Here is a 16687-nt window from a genome sequence, read left to right on the forward strand (position 1 = left end):
ATACTTCTTCGGCCTACCTCTACCTGTACTTACAACCCACTATCATCAACCTTTCACACCTCCTCACTAGGGCATATCTGTGCATTTCCTCTTTACATGCTTGAACTATTTCAGCCTCGCTTTCTGCATCTTGTCCGTCACGGAGGCCACTCTCACCTTGTCCTGATTATCTTCATTCTTAATCATATCTCTCCTAGTATGCCTACATATCCATCTCAACATCCTCATTTTCGCTACTTACATCATCTGGATATAGGAGTTCTTGACTCGCCAATACTCCACCCCATACAACATAGCCTGTCTAACAACCACTCTATAGAACTTACATTTAAGTCTTGGTGGCATATTCTTGTTACACAAGACATCTTCAACGACCCGGCCGGTCGTTTTGAGAGTTAGAGCCCCGATCCCCTATTAACTGCTTCCCCCGTATCTATTTCTGCTATTGTGACTTGCCGTGAAGTTTCATTTTGGTTTTTGGAAGTATTTGGGACACTTAGTCCCTAAACGGAGGCTTAAGTCTTAGAATTTGGACCGTGGTCGGAACTGTGTGAAGATGACCCCGGAATGGAGTTCCGTCGATTCCGTTAGCTCCGTTGGGTGATTTTGGGCACAGTCAAATCAATAAAATTATTTTTTTCAAAATTTTCTCAACATAACAAGGAAACTTGCATCACATGTTTTATTAAATCTTCATTCCAAGAGTGAAATTTATCGCACCCAACTTTTATGTCAAAATGGCTACTAGCATGCTTTTTAGTTTCTCCAATAACATTTATGTTAGGGCAAATATTAACAAATCATCAATATAGAGGCAAATAACAACATGTGAATTATTTCAAGACTTATCATAGATGCACTTATCACACTTCTTGATTTAATCACCTTTTGCTCATGCATGAATACTCAAATTATTCATGTTTTTTTACCCCTACTATTTTTAGCATTATAAAATTTATTTTTCATGAAAAAACATATCACATATTCATGAAAAATATAAGGTAAAAAGTTTATACCTTTCCTTTGCTTGAGCTAAGCAAGTAGAAAAATACTTTACCCTTCTATCTCTTAGAGAGAGTGAACTTCTACCTTGGTATCCAATATTTTTCAACTTCATAAAAAGAATTTAGTCTCCTTAAAATTGTTGGTGAAATTACAAGTAATTACAGTTGAAAAATAAAATGAAGAAAAATAAATAATTGTACTTCAAGCTGAGGCGCGGATATCTCGCTCTCTTTAAGAAGATTCAAGCCCATTGCGGTAGCATCTTCTCCGGTCTAGCAGTAATACTCTTGACTTGTCCCCTCCAGGATACAACAGCCCGACAATATCGTATGATTCGAACAAACTCTGGATAAGTTGTTGAGTCCAAAGCTCCACCAAAATGAACACCTTCCTTCAACAAAAATAATATTCTCTTTTATAGAGAATAAGTTGGAGACTTAGATTTTCTCCTTCCCTTAACTCTCTTTTTCACTACACCAAGTTCACTTTTTCTGTACACACTACCATATTTTTTCATTCCTTTTTCATGTACACCATAACACTTTTCTCATCTCAACACAAAGAAGAAACACCACATTCTTTTATTATTAACAAGACAGTAAAGGACAAAAATATCTCTAGTGGATAAAGAGCTAAGGAACCCAGTTCTGGGGAGTAAAGTGGTAGCAATCATGTGGTCCAAGACACGATGTTCAAACTTTAGTTTCTTGGGGCCAATATTAGGGGGGTTATCAGACAAAAAGACTTTGTCTTCTTCAAAGAATACTTCAAAATCTTTTGGCCAAGAATTTTGCACAAAAATATCAAACCCACTAAACTTAGTAGAGAAAATCTTTTCAAATTGATAAGAGTCCAGAACAATTCTAGTGCCTAATACCATAGATTCCAGGTCATCTTTGTCATTCACAAGAAGATTTGCATAAAACATCCTCACAGGTTCCTCAAAAACAGAGTTACCAACAGTGTTAAACAGAGAAGAAAGATGCTGAAAATCAAATGTAGAGGTCACAACACAGTGCAGATTTTTCATGAGAGAAAGACTTACAGAGTGTCCATAAGCCATAGATTTTGACTTGTAGGACTCAAACCTTGCTTTTTTCACTCGGTCCATAAAAGATCAACTTGTCCTCAGATCCGAATTCAATGTTCTCTACCTTTCATTTCTTGCATGCAGCCTTTTTGGGGGTTTGCTCCATGGGCCTTTCTCCTGCCTTTTTCTAACTAATGGGAGGATTTTTGGGGGCTCTACTACTCTCATTGTCCGTTTTGAGAAAATCTGAGTCAATAGACGACTCCAAATCTACAGGTTTTTCAGGTTAGAGGGGTTTTTGAAACCTTCGGCTTCGTCTGGTTGCAGTGGAGAAAGAAGGATTTCTTTTGGCCATGGTGAGAAGGTTTGTTTGGTAAGAAAGAAGAGAGTACCAGAGATGGGAGGGATTTTATCGATGCTTTTGGAGTAATGAAGGGTCGCCTTGGTTAAAGAAAAAGGCGGGTTCAGAAGGAAATGATTCTTCTGAAGTGACTGATCGACGGCACTGATGAAGAAGCAATTATTGCACCTATACAAAAATTAATTAAGCCGCACATACTTAAGGAAATAAAATATTTTAGAACACGGTAAAAAGATTTGATTTACAAATTTGGCAAAATTCCAATCTTTTTCCTAAGAAAACAAAATCTTTCTTCCAAAAGTGGTTTTGTAAAAATATCAGCAAGTTGAGAATCAGTACTAATAAATTCTAATACAATATCACCTTTAGCGACATGATCACGGATAAAATGATGCTTAATTTCTATATGCTTTGCTCTAGAATGATGCACAGAATTTTTTGATAAGCAGATAGCACTGGTATTATCACAAAATATAGGAGTAGAGGTAAGAGATAAATCATAGTCGAGAAGTTGATGCATAATCCATAGAACTTGTGTACAACAGCTTCCGACAGCTAAATATTCTGTTTCAGTCGTTGATAGGGCAACACAATTTTATTTCTTGCTATGCCAAGACACTAATGCATTTCCCAAGAGTTGACACGTGCCACTAGTGCTTTTCCTATCAGTCTTGTCACCTGCAAAATTTGCATTTGAGAAACCTTTTAAAGCAAAATTGTTAGAATGATTATACCATAATCCTAGATCAGAAGTGCCAATTAGATATCTAATAATTCGTTTAATAGTAGTGAGATAAGATTCCTTAGGAGCCGACTAAAATCTTGCACACTTGCATACACTGAACATAATATCTGGTCGACTAGTAGTAAGATATAATAGGGATCCAATCATCCCTCTATACATGGTTTCATCAACCCTTTTTCCATTGTTGTCTTCATCGAGCACTGTTGTTGGACTCATTGGAGTGCTGATTCACTTTGCATTTCCATGCCAAACTTTTTGATAAGCTCCTTAGTGTACTTGGTTTGGCTAATAAAAATTCCTTTAGGAGACTCTTTGATCTGAAGTCCGAGAAAGAATGTCAATTCTCCCGTCATGCTCATTTCGACTTCTCCTTTCATGGAAAGAGCAAAATCTTCAGATAAAGCAGAGTTAGGACTACCAAAAATAATGTCATCAACATAGATTTGAGTAAAAAAAATTACCTGAACTAGAATGCTTAATAAAAAGGGTTGTATCGATATTACCTCTTTTGAAACCTTGATTTAAAAGAAAAGAGCTTAACATTTCATACCAGGCACGCGGAGCTTGTTTGAGACCATACAATGCTTTAGTCAGCTTGTATACATGATCAGGAAAGGTGACGTTTGCAAATCCTGGTGGTTGCTTTACATATACTTCTTTAGAGATGTAGTCATTTAGGAACGCACTTTTAACGTCCATTTGAAACATCTTGAAACCTTTATGAGCAGCAAATGCAAGTAATATTTGAATGATTCAACTCTTGCTACAAGAGCAAAGGTTTCGTCATAGTCAATTCCTTCTTGCTGAGAGTATCCTTGAGCAACCAATCTTGCTTTATTTCGAACCACTTGACCTGATTCATTCAAATGTTTCTAAATACCCATTTAGTTCCAACGATTGAGGAGTTGGAAGGTCTTGGAACCAATTCCCATACTTTGTTTCTTTCAAATTGATCTAGTTCCTCTTTCATAGCACTTATCAGTGAGTATCTTTCAGAGCTTCATCCACTTTCTTTGGCTCAAGTTAAGAAATAAGAGCCACATGAGATTTGTTTTTCTGAGATCTTCTTGTAGTGATTCCTTCCTGTGGATCTCCTATAATAAACTTGTGAGGATAGCCAGGTTCGCTTTTGTCACAACCCAAAAACCGACCCGGTCATGATGGCACCTATCGTGGAACTAGGCCAGCCACTCATTTCCACTTACTCTATTTTCCAATTGAAAAGCTTAAGAAAATATCAGGTTTTAACAGAAATCCAATGATATAAAAATAGAAGTTCCAAAACCAGCGGAAAGAAAATACAAGCCCGACCTCGGGTGTCACTAGTCATGAGCAAAAACTACTACAACTGTTCTAAATAACAAGACTAGTACAGTCCGAAAATATCCGACATAAAAACTAGAGGAAGATAGGGAAGGAAAAGGCGGAACTGCGGTCGCCAAGCAGCTACCTCGCAATCTACAAGTGAAAGTCCGCACAATATAATCACCAACCGCTACCGTGACCCGAGACACCTGGATCTGCACGCAAGGTGCAGGGGGTAACGTGAGTACACCAACTCAGTAAGTAACAAGTCCAACCTACAGACTGACAGGTAGTAACGGACCAAACCTCAACAGGTAATAACATATATCTGAACAGGAAAAGTAGACATGCTTACAGTTCAAGTAAAGTTCAATATTATTTTAATTGCAACTGAACAGTACGAAGTTCAAAACTCAGAGATTTTACATATACCAATGCACAACTAGCATGATCAATGTTCCATGAACCTCCACTCACAAGTACTCAACCCCTCGGTACTGTATATGGCCATCCGGCCCAGGGAAGATCCATCCCGGAATATACATCACTTACCGCAGTCATCCAGTACCAAGGACACAGGCCAATCCAGCCTCGCGGAGAAGATCCATCTCCCGGTATAATACTTCGGAGAAGATCCATGTCTAGGGAAGATCCATCCCTCAATATCATCATTTGCGCTCACTGGGGGTGTAAAGACTCTAGAGGGGCTTCTCTCATTAGCCCAAGCGCTATAACAAAGCCAACGAAGGCTTGTTCAGTATCTCGCTGCGGTGTGCAGCCCAACCTCATACTGTCACTCAATAGCAGGCTCTCAGCCTCACTCAGTCATAACTCACCAGTCTCACATACGGGCTCTAAATGTCATGATACTAGCCCGGTCAACAATAAAATTTGGCAAATAGTAATAATCGAGATTGGCACGGGATATAATATGCATGAAAAGGACTGAGTATAGAATATCAATAAAATAAATGATATGACAGCAAGAAATGACCTCTTGGGTCTCAATAATATCAGCGTGAAGCCTTAACATGATAATCAGCATGATTTACAGCTCAACAACTAACTCACATAATTATAGCACAGATATCGGTAAGAAAGAACCACTAAGCGGTGTTCTGGAATGATCCAGGCCGCGTTTCCCACGGTGCACACCCATACGCCCGTCACTTGGCATGGCGTCACCTTCATAATAATCATGAAACACATAGTTCGGGGTATCGAACCCGCAGAACCAAGATTGGAAGGTTACTTACCTCAAGCCAAGCCAAACTCTAGCCCGCGACGCCCTTTCCTCTCGATTCGGCCTCCAAATGCCTCGAATCTAACCAAAATTAGTTCATAACCATCAATATATGCTAAAGGAGTGAAACCCATATGAATTAATCAAATTACAACACAATTACCGAAATTGACCAAACCCGACCCCCAGGCCCACGTCTCGGAATCCGACAAAATTTACATCAATGGAATCCTTATCCCCCCACGAGTTCATTCATACCAAAAGTACCAAAATCCGATCACAAATGGCCCCTCAAATCCCTAATTTTAGGTCTCCAATTTTCCAAGCCCTAACCCCCAATTTTCTACTGATTTTCCCATAGATTTCAAGCTTACAACCTTAAAAATCATCATAAAAACGAGTTTAGGGACCAAGGACCTTACCTCTAAGGAACCCTCTTGAATTCTCCCATGAATTTGCTCTCCAAAGCTTCTTCCCGTTTGAAATGTTATGAAAAGTAACAAAAATTCGTGAAGGGTGAAATATACATGTTCTGACCCAGCAAAACCGCATCTGCGGTCCATTTATCGCACCTGCGGTCCCAGGTGCGCATCTGCGGATTCCACTTATCCGCCCCAGCCACCGCACCTGCGATCAAATTCTCGCACCTGCGCCATCGCAGGTGCGCCCAAAGTTCCGCTTCTGCGACTCCAGCCTTTCCCTCTCTTGACCGCATCTGTGACTTCACTTCCACTTCTGTGGGACCGCACCTGCGGTCCCCAATCCGCAGGTGCGATTATGACAGGTTTAGCAGCTTCAGCTGCAACTTTAAAGTTCCAAACTTTCCGATAACCATCCGAAATCACCCCGAGGCCCCCGGAACCTCAACCAAAAATACGGACAAGTTATATACCACTATCTAAACTTATACCAATCTTCAAAACACCTAAAACAACATCGGAACATCAAATTAACCATGGATTCAAGCCTAAGAACTCCAAAAACTTCTGAATTCTGCTTTTGATCAAAAAGTCTATCAAACCTCGTCCGAATGACCTGAAATTTTGCACGCACGTCACAAATGACACAACCGACCTACTGCAACTTCCGGAATTCCATTCTGACCCCTATATCAAAATCTCCCCTATCAACCGGAAAACGCCAAAATTCAAATTTCGCCAATTTAAGCCTAAATCTACTCCGGACTTACAAAACACATTCTGATCACGCTCCTCAGTCCCAAATCACCTCCCAAAGCTATCCGAATCATAAAACCCAAATTCCAGGATCGTTTGCTCACAAGTCAACTTCGGTTGACTTTTCCAACTAAAGACCAACTTAAGAGACTAAGTGTCTCAAACCTTTCCCAAAACCATTCCGGATTCGAACCGACTAACCCGACACCACATAATACAGATGATCAAAGCATAAAGAAGTAGAAATGGGGGAAACGGGGCGGTAACTCATGAAACGGCCGGCCGGGTCGTTACATCCTCTCCCTCTTAAACAAACGTTCGTCCTCGAACGAGTCAAGAAACATACCTGAAACCTCAAATAGGTGAGGATATCTGCTCCGCATCTCCCGCTCGGTGTCCCAAGTAGCCTCCTCTACGGGCCAACCTCTCCACTGCACTTTCCCTGAAGCTATATCCTTCGACATCAACTTTCGAACCTGACGCTCCAGAATGGCTGCTGGCTCCACATCATAAGTCAAATATCCCTCTAATTAAATCGTGCTGAAATCCAGAACATGAGACAGATCCCCAATATACTTCTGGAGCATAGAAACATAGAACACCGGATTCACGCTCGACAAGCTGGGTGGCAAAGCAAGCTCATAAGCCACCTCTCCAAATCTTATAACACCCTTCATGGGCGACACCTTCAGTAGAACTTTCTCCCCAACCATATAGGACACATCACGGACCTTCCTGTCGGTATAACTCTTCTGTCTCGACTGCGTTGTACAAAGCCGCTCCTGAATCACCTTCACCTTGTCCAAAGCATCCTGCACCAAGTCTGTGCCCTAAGAAAGTCATCGCAGATTTTGTCAGAGATCGTATTGTTTGCCGATTCGGGGTGCCAGAATCCATCATCACTGACAACGCCGCCAACCTCAACAGCGAATTAATGAAAGCTATGTGTGAAACCTTCAAAATCAAGCATAAGAATTCCACAGCATACAGACCCCAAATGAATGGAGCCGTGGAGGCCGCAAACAAGAATATCAACAAAATATTGAGAAAGATGGTAGACAACCACAAGCAATGACACGAGAAATTACCATTTGCCTTATTGGTATATTGTACCACAGTCCGCACATCAACCGAAGCAACTCCCTACATGTTGGTCTACGGTTCTGAAGCTGTCATTCCCAGTGAGGTCGAAATTCCTTCTTTGAGAATTATACAAGTAGCAGAACTCAGTGATGCAGAATGGATAAGAAGCCGCTACGAACAATTAGCTCTTATTGATGGGAAAAGAATGAATGCGGTATGCCACGGTCAACTTTATCAAAACAGAATGTCCAAAGCTTTCAACAAAAAGGGTCAGACCTAGATAGTTCACACCGGGGAAGCTGGTGCTGAAGCGGATCTTCCCGCATCAAGATGAAGCCAAGGGAAAATTTTCACCTAATTGGCAAAGGCCCTACATGGTTCATAGAGTACTAACAGGAGGAGCACTCATACTTGCATAAATGGACGGAGACATCTGGCCAAAACCTATCAGGTCAGATGCAGTCAAAAGATACTATGTTTAGGATTGTTTACATTTCTTTATCTGATGTAACTGAACTACACTTGACCCGATTCCCTTTAAGAGGGGATACTTAGTCATCCCTGTGGGTTCGGTCACATCTTAATAAAATCTTCATTTTCCCCATGGTCAGAAACTAGGGCATAATTTTAAGGAGGACCTTCAAAATTCTGGAGCAAGTCCAGCCAATTTCATCATATGTGGAACGGCCGAAGAATCACTTATTAAACTGGGGTAGAATTTTGAGGAGGACCCTCAAAATTCTAATGCAAGGAAGTTGCAATGTCTTTAAAAGTGTCACAATCATTGGTTCATCTAATTTACTTAATATTGCATACTACTATGCTTTTTAAATAACTATATTTATCAAGTGCATGCATATTTTTCGAAAACTTTATTTCTATGGCAGCCAGATTCTACCCAGGGTAACTCAAACACGATCCCCATAGCCAAGCAACGCAAAGCAAGCAGGCGAAGGCACGAACCAACTTTCCCGCAAAACTCACAGTTTTTCTTTGGATGCAGGCACAATGAACATAACAGGAGTATTCACAAATACAAATATATCAAAATCACTATCTTCATAACGACAAAATTGCCAAACGCAAACATGTCTCCAGATAAGAAAATACTCTACTATCACTCATTATCTTTTCTTTGCATGAGGCTAAGCATTGCCTACCATTTTGCATGAGTCTAAGCCATGCCTCCTCAATTACATAAGGCTAAGCATTGCCTTTCCTGCATGAGACTAAGCACTGTCTCCCATTCTGCATGAGGCTAAGCCCTGCCTCTTCAATTGCATAAGGGTAAGCACTGCCTTTCCCTGCATGAGACTAAGCATTGTCTCATCTCTGCATAAGGCTAAACACTGCCTTCCATTACATGAGACTAAGCACTGTCTCCCACCCTGCATGAGGCTAAGCCATGCCTCTTCAATTGCATAAGGCTAACTACTGCCTTCCCTGCATAAGGCTAAGCATTGCCTTTCATTTGCATGAGACTAAGCACTGTCTCCCTTTCCTTGCATGAGACTAAGCATTGTCTCCTAATTGCATGAGACTAAGCGCTATCTCCTAATTGCATGAGACTAAGCACTGTCTCCCATTCTGCATGAGGCTAAACCCTGACTCCTCAATTTCATAAGGCTAAGCACTGGCTTCCCTGCATAAGGCTAAGCATTGTCTTTCATTTTCATGAGACTAAGCACTGTCTCCCTTTCTTTGCATGAGACTAAGCATTGTCTCCTAATTATATGAGACTAAGCATTGTCTCCCATTCTGCATGAGGCTAAGCCCTGCCTCCTCAATTACATAAGGCTAAGCATTGCCTCCCCTGCATAAGGCTAACCATTGCCTTTCATTTGCATGAGATTAAGCACTGTCTCCCTTTCTTGCATGGGGCTAAGCTCTGCCTCCTCAACTACATAAGGCTAAGCTCTGCCTTTCCTTGCATGAGACTAAGCATTGTCTCCTAATTGCATGAGACTAAGCTCTGCCTTTCTTTGCATGAGACTAAGCATTGTCTCCTAATTGCATGAGACTAAGCACTGTTTCCTTTCTTGCATGAGGCTAACCCTGCCTCCTCAACTACATAAGGCTAAGCTCTGCCTTTCCTAGTCTAATACCGAATGCTATGCTACTTGAAATCTAGCACTATTTTGCCTTCCCGGGGCTAAGCTCTGTCCCAATCTTATAACCAGACTAAGCTCTGTCTTGTTTTGATTATATGAACCAGCATCATGTCTTTGCATTTCATGGGCTAAAACATCGCCATTTTTGTCCAAATGCGTCATAGTCTGAATGCATCACCCTCATAGCCGGTAGACACCATGCCAGGGCCTGAGGATCTCTCAATATTGCACATCATTATTCAAAGGAGTCATGGTTCAGAGGCACCATTCTCATGGCCCGAGAACATCATTTCATGGCCTGTGAATCCCTTATCTCACGATGCATGGCCCGGGACGTCATGCTCTAATGACATCATCCTCACCTTCCAAAGACAATCTCCATGGTCCAAAGGGAATTTGCATCATGTTTAAATTCTCGCAATAATCCATATATATTTGCATGCATCGTGTTTTAAGTTTTGCAGGTAATCCATGGAGTACCCGTTCTTCAAATGGGAGCAATCTTCGCTTCGATTTTCGTTCGTAACGTTCACATTCTACAAATATTTTAAACGTAACAGACCATCATCAATTTCCACTTCTTACTCTATGGCTATTCAAATACTTGCTCTATAACACATCCATTACGTTTCAGATTCACATTCATAACTCCGCATAAATCCATCTGATACTATCCTTCCCAAAAGAACCTTTTCTGAGTCCATCATTTTCATTCACCGTTGAATTCAGAACTACACATGGCCTGATTCTTGTAAAACCAGGGATCCCCGACAGCCGATATCTCTGTTAGGTAGATCCCTGGCAGATCTACAGGAAACACCTCTGTAAACTCGCGCGCAACTTGTACTGAATCCATGGAAGGAATCTCCGCGCTAGGATCACGAATATAGGCCAAATATGCTAGACATCCCTTCTAGACCATATGTCAAGCCTTCATAAAAGAAATAACCCTGATAGTAGAATGGCTAGGAGTACCTCTTCACTCTAATCGAGGATACCCCGGCATGGCTAAGGTCATAGTCTTAGTGTGACAGTCCAAAATAGCGTGGTAAGGTGACAGCCAATCCATGCCCAAAATAATATTAAATTCTACCATATCAAGAAGTAAAAGATCTACACTAGTCTCAAGGCTCCCAATAGAAACCACACACGAGCGATAAACACGATTTACATTAATAGAATCTCCCACAGGCGTGGACACATAGACAGGAGCACTTAAAGAATCATGAGGCATAACCAAATATGAAGCAAAATAGGATGACACGTATGAATAAGTAGAGCCCGGATCAAATAGAATTGAGGCATCTCTATAGCAAACTGGAATAATACATGTGATGACGGTGTCAGATGACTCTGCCTCAGGTCTAGATGGAAATGCATAAGAATAGGATTGGGCCCCACCACTCTGACCTCCGCCTCTCGGACGGCCTCTAGCTGGCTGACCTCCACCTCTAGTAGCCTGACCCCGGCCTCTAGCTGGCTGAGAGAGCGGTGGAGCAACCGGTGCCGGAACCATGGCATGAGAACCCTGCTGTGACATGTCGCCCTGTGACCTAGGACAAAATCTCGCAATGTGCCTCGGATCTCCACAAGTATAACAAGTCCTCAACTTTAGTGAATGTTGACTCTGGAACTGGCCCTATCGACCTGGATAACCACCCTGATAACTCTGGATCGGAGGTGCGCTAATAGGAGTTGAAGGTGCGTTGTAGGCTAGCTGCTCAAGATGAGACCCTTAAGAACCACGACTGCCCAAAGCACCGTGGGATGCCTGAAGCGCTAACTGAATCGGCCTGGGAGGATATCCTCTACCAAACGAACCTCTACCTCCAGATGAGGCACCACTGAAACCACCGAAATGACGAGACCTCTTCTCAAATATCGTCCCCTATCCTGACCACGAACCATCTCGATCCGTCTAGCAATCTCTACGGCCCACTTGAAAGAAAGATCATCTCTGGTCTCCTTGGCCATCTGTAGCCTAATACTGAAAGTAAGTCCATCAATGAATCTCCTCACTCTTTCCCTCTCAGTAGGGAGTAAGATAACTGCATGGTGAGCTAGGTCCATTAATTGGGTCTCATAGTGGGTATCACTGCTACCTTGTTGAAGGTGCTCAAACTGCCTGTGGTACTCCTCTCTTAGAGTGAAAGGAATAAACTTTTCCAGAAAAAAATGCAAAAACTGATCCCAAGTGAGGGGTGGCCAACCTGCTGATATACCCTGCTCATAATCCTGCCACCACCTCTTGGCAGAACCAGTCATCTGAAACACTGCAAAGTCTACTCCATTTGACTCAACAATGCCTATGTTGCACAGCACCTCGCAGCAACGGTCCGAATAATACTGTGGGTCCTCAGAAGGTGCACCACTGAAGTGAATTGGGAAAAGCTTTGTGAGCTTATCCAACCTCATCAATCCCTCAGAATACATCGCAGGCCTCTCCCCTGTCTGTGTAGCAACAATAGGTTGAACTACCCCAACTGGCGGAACTGCCGGAGTCTGATATATGAGAGCCATCTGCTCCGAAGTGTGAGTAGCGAGAGTCTATGCTCCTCCCCCAGCCTAAGAGACGGTTGGTGCCACCGGAAATGCACCGGTCTAGGCCACGCTCTCCATAAGTCCAACTAAGCGGACTAGAGTGTCCTGAAGCACGGGAGTAGCTATGAATCCATCTGGGACCTAAGAGGTCCGGCTGGTACTGTCTAAACTGGGATATCCTCCTCAAGATCAATCTGAGGCTCCACAATGGGTGTTACTGCACGAAATCTAGGCTGAGCTCTGCCTCGGCCTCTGGCTCGACCTCGACCCCGGCCTTTACCCCTAGTAGTGGCTGCAACAGGGGGCTCCAGCTCCGTCCTGGCTATAGATGTTGTGTGTGTACTCACCATTTTCAAGAGAACAAGAATGGAATATTTAAAACATCGATGATAGAATAAAATCGCACGATAGATAAAGAAAGAAGTAAATTTTTCCTAAAGTAGCCTCTAGAATATAAGTATAGACGTCTCTGTACCGATCCTCCAGACTATACTAAGCCTGCTCATGACTCGTGAGACCTAAGAAACCTAGTGCTCTGATACCAATTTATCACGACCCGAAATTCCACCCTCGGGACCGTGATGGCGCCTAACATTTCACTTGCTCGGCAAGCCAACGTTAGCTAGATTATTTAAACAATTTTAACGTTACAAAATAAAACATTAATAAAATAAATAGAAACAGTCTGAAATGGTATAATAAAATACATATGACGATATCTAAGCATCTCCAAGAATCCGGAGTCACAAATACATGAGCAACTACAGTAGTATACATATGGTCTGAAGCAATTACAACTGTTCAAGACTAGATAAATAATAGGATAGATGAAGAAGGGGACTTCAGGGCTGCGGACGCTGTGCAGCTATACCTCAAGTCACCGGATGTCGCTGGATCCAAGCAAAACACCACTAGACGCCGCTGGGACCAACACCAGTATCTGCACAAGATGTGCGAAGTGTAGCATGAGTACAACCGACCCAATGTACTCCGTAAGTGTCGAGCCTAACCTTGACAAAGTAGCGACGAGGCTATGACAAGATACCTACGTAAAATCATGTATGTATGTATGTATATATATATATATATATATATATATATATATATATATATATATATATATATAAAGTGTTAAAATAAAAAGTAGAATAATAAAATATTAACTGGGAAGGGACATGCGAAAGGGGCGATATCATAAGAACGACAATTATGAATCACCAAATAACAACTTCGAAAATAAGCAACAACATAACCAAGTAAATCACTAATCCAAAAATAAAATAAAGGAATGAAATAAAGATGGCATGGCATCACCCTTCGTGCTTTTATTCTCGTACTCACCATATAATATCATAATTAAAATGGCATGGCATTACTCTTCGTACATTTACTCTTTGGCACGGCATCACCCTTCGTGCTTTAATCCTCACAGCCTCTCAATATACGATAATGAATGCAAATAAGGCACGGCAACACCCTTCATGCTTTTCACTCTTCCTCACCAAGTAACAATACAATTTCGAATAACAAATGCAAGGCGGAAAACAACTTTACTTCAAATATAGTGCCATGATAACAAACTCAACTTTCAAAATTTCCAACATCTTCATAATATACAATAAATATGAGGCGAATAAATAAAAAGTAATAATCTAACCTAAGCATGGAGAATATGGTCAATGAAACAATATAATATAGAGAAATAATTTTCACCCGCATTTTAACCTAATGACAACGCACATATACTCGGTATCTCACATATACGTTATCCCCACACATAATACATGTAGCAAATAGACCAGCAAGTCCTAATCCCTCAAGTCAAGGTTAACCACGACACCTACCTCACTCCGCAACCAAATCAATGCTTAATCGCGGCTTTTCCTCCAGAATTAGCCTCCAAACTAATCAATCTAGCCAAATATTGTACAAATAATTCAAAATAGGCTTTAGAAACTACCCGTGAGTCAAAAAGATTCAATCTTAAATGATTTTGGAAAAAGTCAACAAAAGTCAAGCCCCCGACCCGCTTGGTTAAAATCCGAGACTCGGACCAAAATCCAATTACCCATTCACCCCGAGCCCGGTTATATAATTAGTTTCGAAATCCTACCTCAATTTGAGGTCTAAATCTCAATTTCTCAAAATTCCTAATTTCTACCATAAAAAATCTTAGATTAAGGTTAAAATCAATGGGTGTTTATAAAAATGTGATAAAATAAGTTAAATATACTAACCAATGAAGTTGGGATGAAAAAACTCTTAAAAGACACCTCTAGGCCGAGCTCAAACTTGAAAATGGTGAAAAATGACTCAAATCCCAACTTTTGAAATGTTTAATACCTGGGCGTCAAGTGTTCTTCACGTTCGCGAAGCACCTGACGCATCCGCGGAGCATCAGCGGCCCAAGGCCTTCGCGTTCGCGAGCCACTCTTCGAGTTCGCGAAGGCTTACTCCCCCTGCCTTCGCATTCCCGAGCCATGGAACGTGTTCGCGAATAGTAACGGACAGACTTCCTCCAGAACCCCATAACCTTACGCATCCGCGAGAGGACGGTTGCGTTCGCGAAGGGTAAGCCCCCCACTACTTCGCGTTCGCGACCGTGTCCCCGTGTTCGTGAAGAAAAATTCCGCCTCAGTCCCATTTTCCCCTTCGCGATCGCAACAATAGCTTCACGATCCGAAGCACAAGGTGTCAGACACCAGTAACAGCTGAAACCAACTCTCTCTTAAGTCCAAAAATGATCCATTGCCTATCCGAAACTCACCCGAGCCCCTCGGGCGCCAAAACCAAACATGCACACAAGTGTAATAACATCATAAGAACTCTCCCATGATCAAAACACCAAAAAACACCTAGACCTACGAATCAGATGTCAAAATGCATCAAATTTCAAAGAAAATGGAAGAACTTCTAAAATCACAACGGAGCACCTGAATCCTATCAAACCAACTCTGATTTGCACCAAATTTTGCAGACAAGCATCAATAGCAAAAACAGGCCTATAACAAGTCTCGAAACCAAAATTTGAATCCAGTAACCATAAAGTCAACCCACGGTCAAACCTAAGAAATTTCAAAACCTTCAAATTACTAGCTTTTGTCAAAAAAAGTCAAATCAGGTTAAAATCTTCCGTATTCAATTACGGGCATACGTCCAAGTCCAAAATTACGGTACGGACCCACTGGAATCATTAAAATATCTATCAGGGTTCGTTTACATAAAATGTTGACCGTAGTCAACTCAAGTTATTTTTAAAGCCAAAAATCATATTTTCTTTAAATTTTCACATAAAATCTTTTCAGAAAAAGACATGGACGGCGCAACGCAAATCGAAAAATATTAAATGGAGTTAATAGAGATCTCAGAATATGAAAATAAGAGTTAGTACTCAAAATGACCTATCAGGTCGTCACACAATCGAAAAAATTTAGTCATTTTGGTTTTGAGTCTGCGATGAATAGGTTCAAGAGATGAGAGAATAAAGGATACCTACCAGAAAGACTAATCCAATCCATAAGAATGTACCAGAAAATACAATATTTTTATTACTTGACCAGCCATCAGGAGAAGCAAATACAGCGATGCTAATCAATATGATTAATAAAGTAGCTATTAATGCAAAAACAATCAATTTACTTTTAATCTTCCAAGCTACCAATAGATGAACTATATATCGTTTGATCCCTCTATCAGCCAAAAAATATTAATTATGATAAAATATGTCATCGAGGAATTTAACTTATCATGAATCCATTAATTATATATGTCTTATTACTACCCCTTTCATCTTTATCCGTACATGGAGTGGGGTGGGGGAAAATGGAATTTTATTTTTTATTTCATAAATGGGTATGCTAGACCATATATCTATATACGGATAGATAGATCGACCGGTAAATTCACACCTGAGATCTTTCCACAGATAGTGGGGGTATCCACCCCTATGGCCATGTTCTTTCGGAGGAATAAAATAAAAATAGTTTTTCAGAGAGATGGATGACGGTTGATAGCCCCAGTCTTGAAAATCGGTATAGTTTTTAACATAGAACTATCGAGGGTTCGACTCTCTCTCTCCCCCCCCCCCC

Source organism: Nicotiana attenuata, chromosome 2 (assembly GCF_001879085.1).
Source record: "Nicotiana attenuata strain UT chromosome 2, NIATTr2, whole genome shotgun sequence".
Classification (NCBI taxonomy): domain Eukaryota; kingdom Viridiplantae; phylum Streptophyta; class Magnoliopsida; order Solanales; family Solanaceae; genus Nicotiana; species Nicotiana attenuata.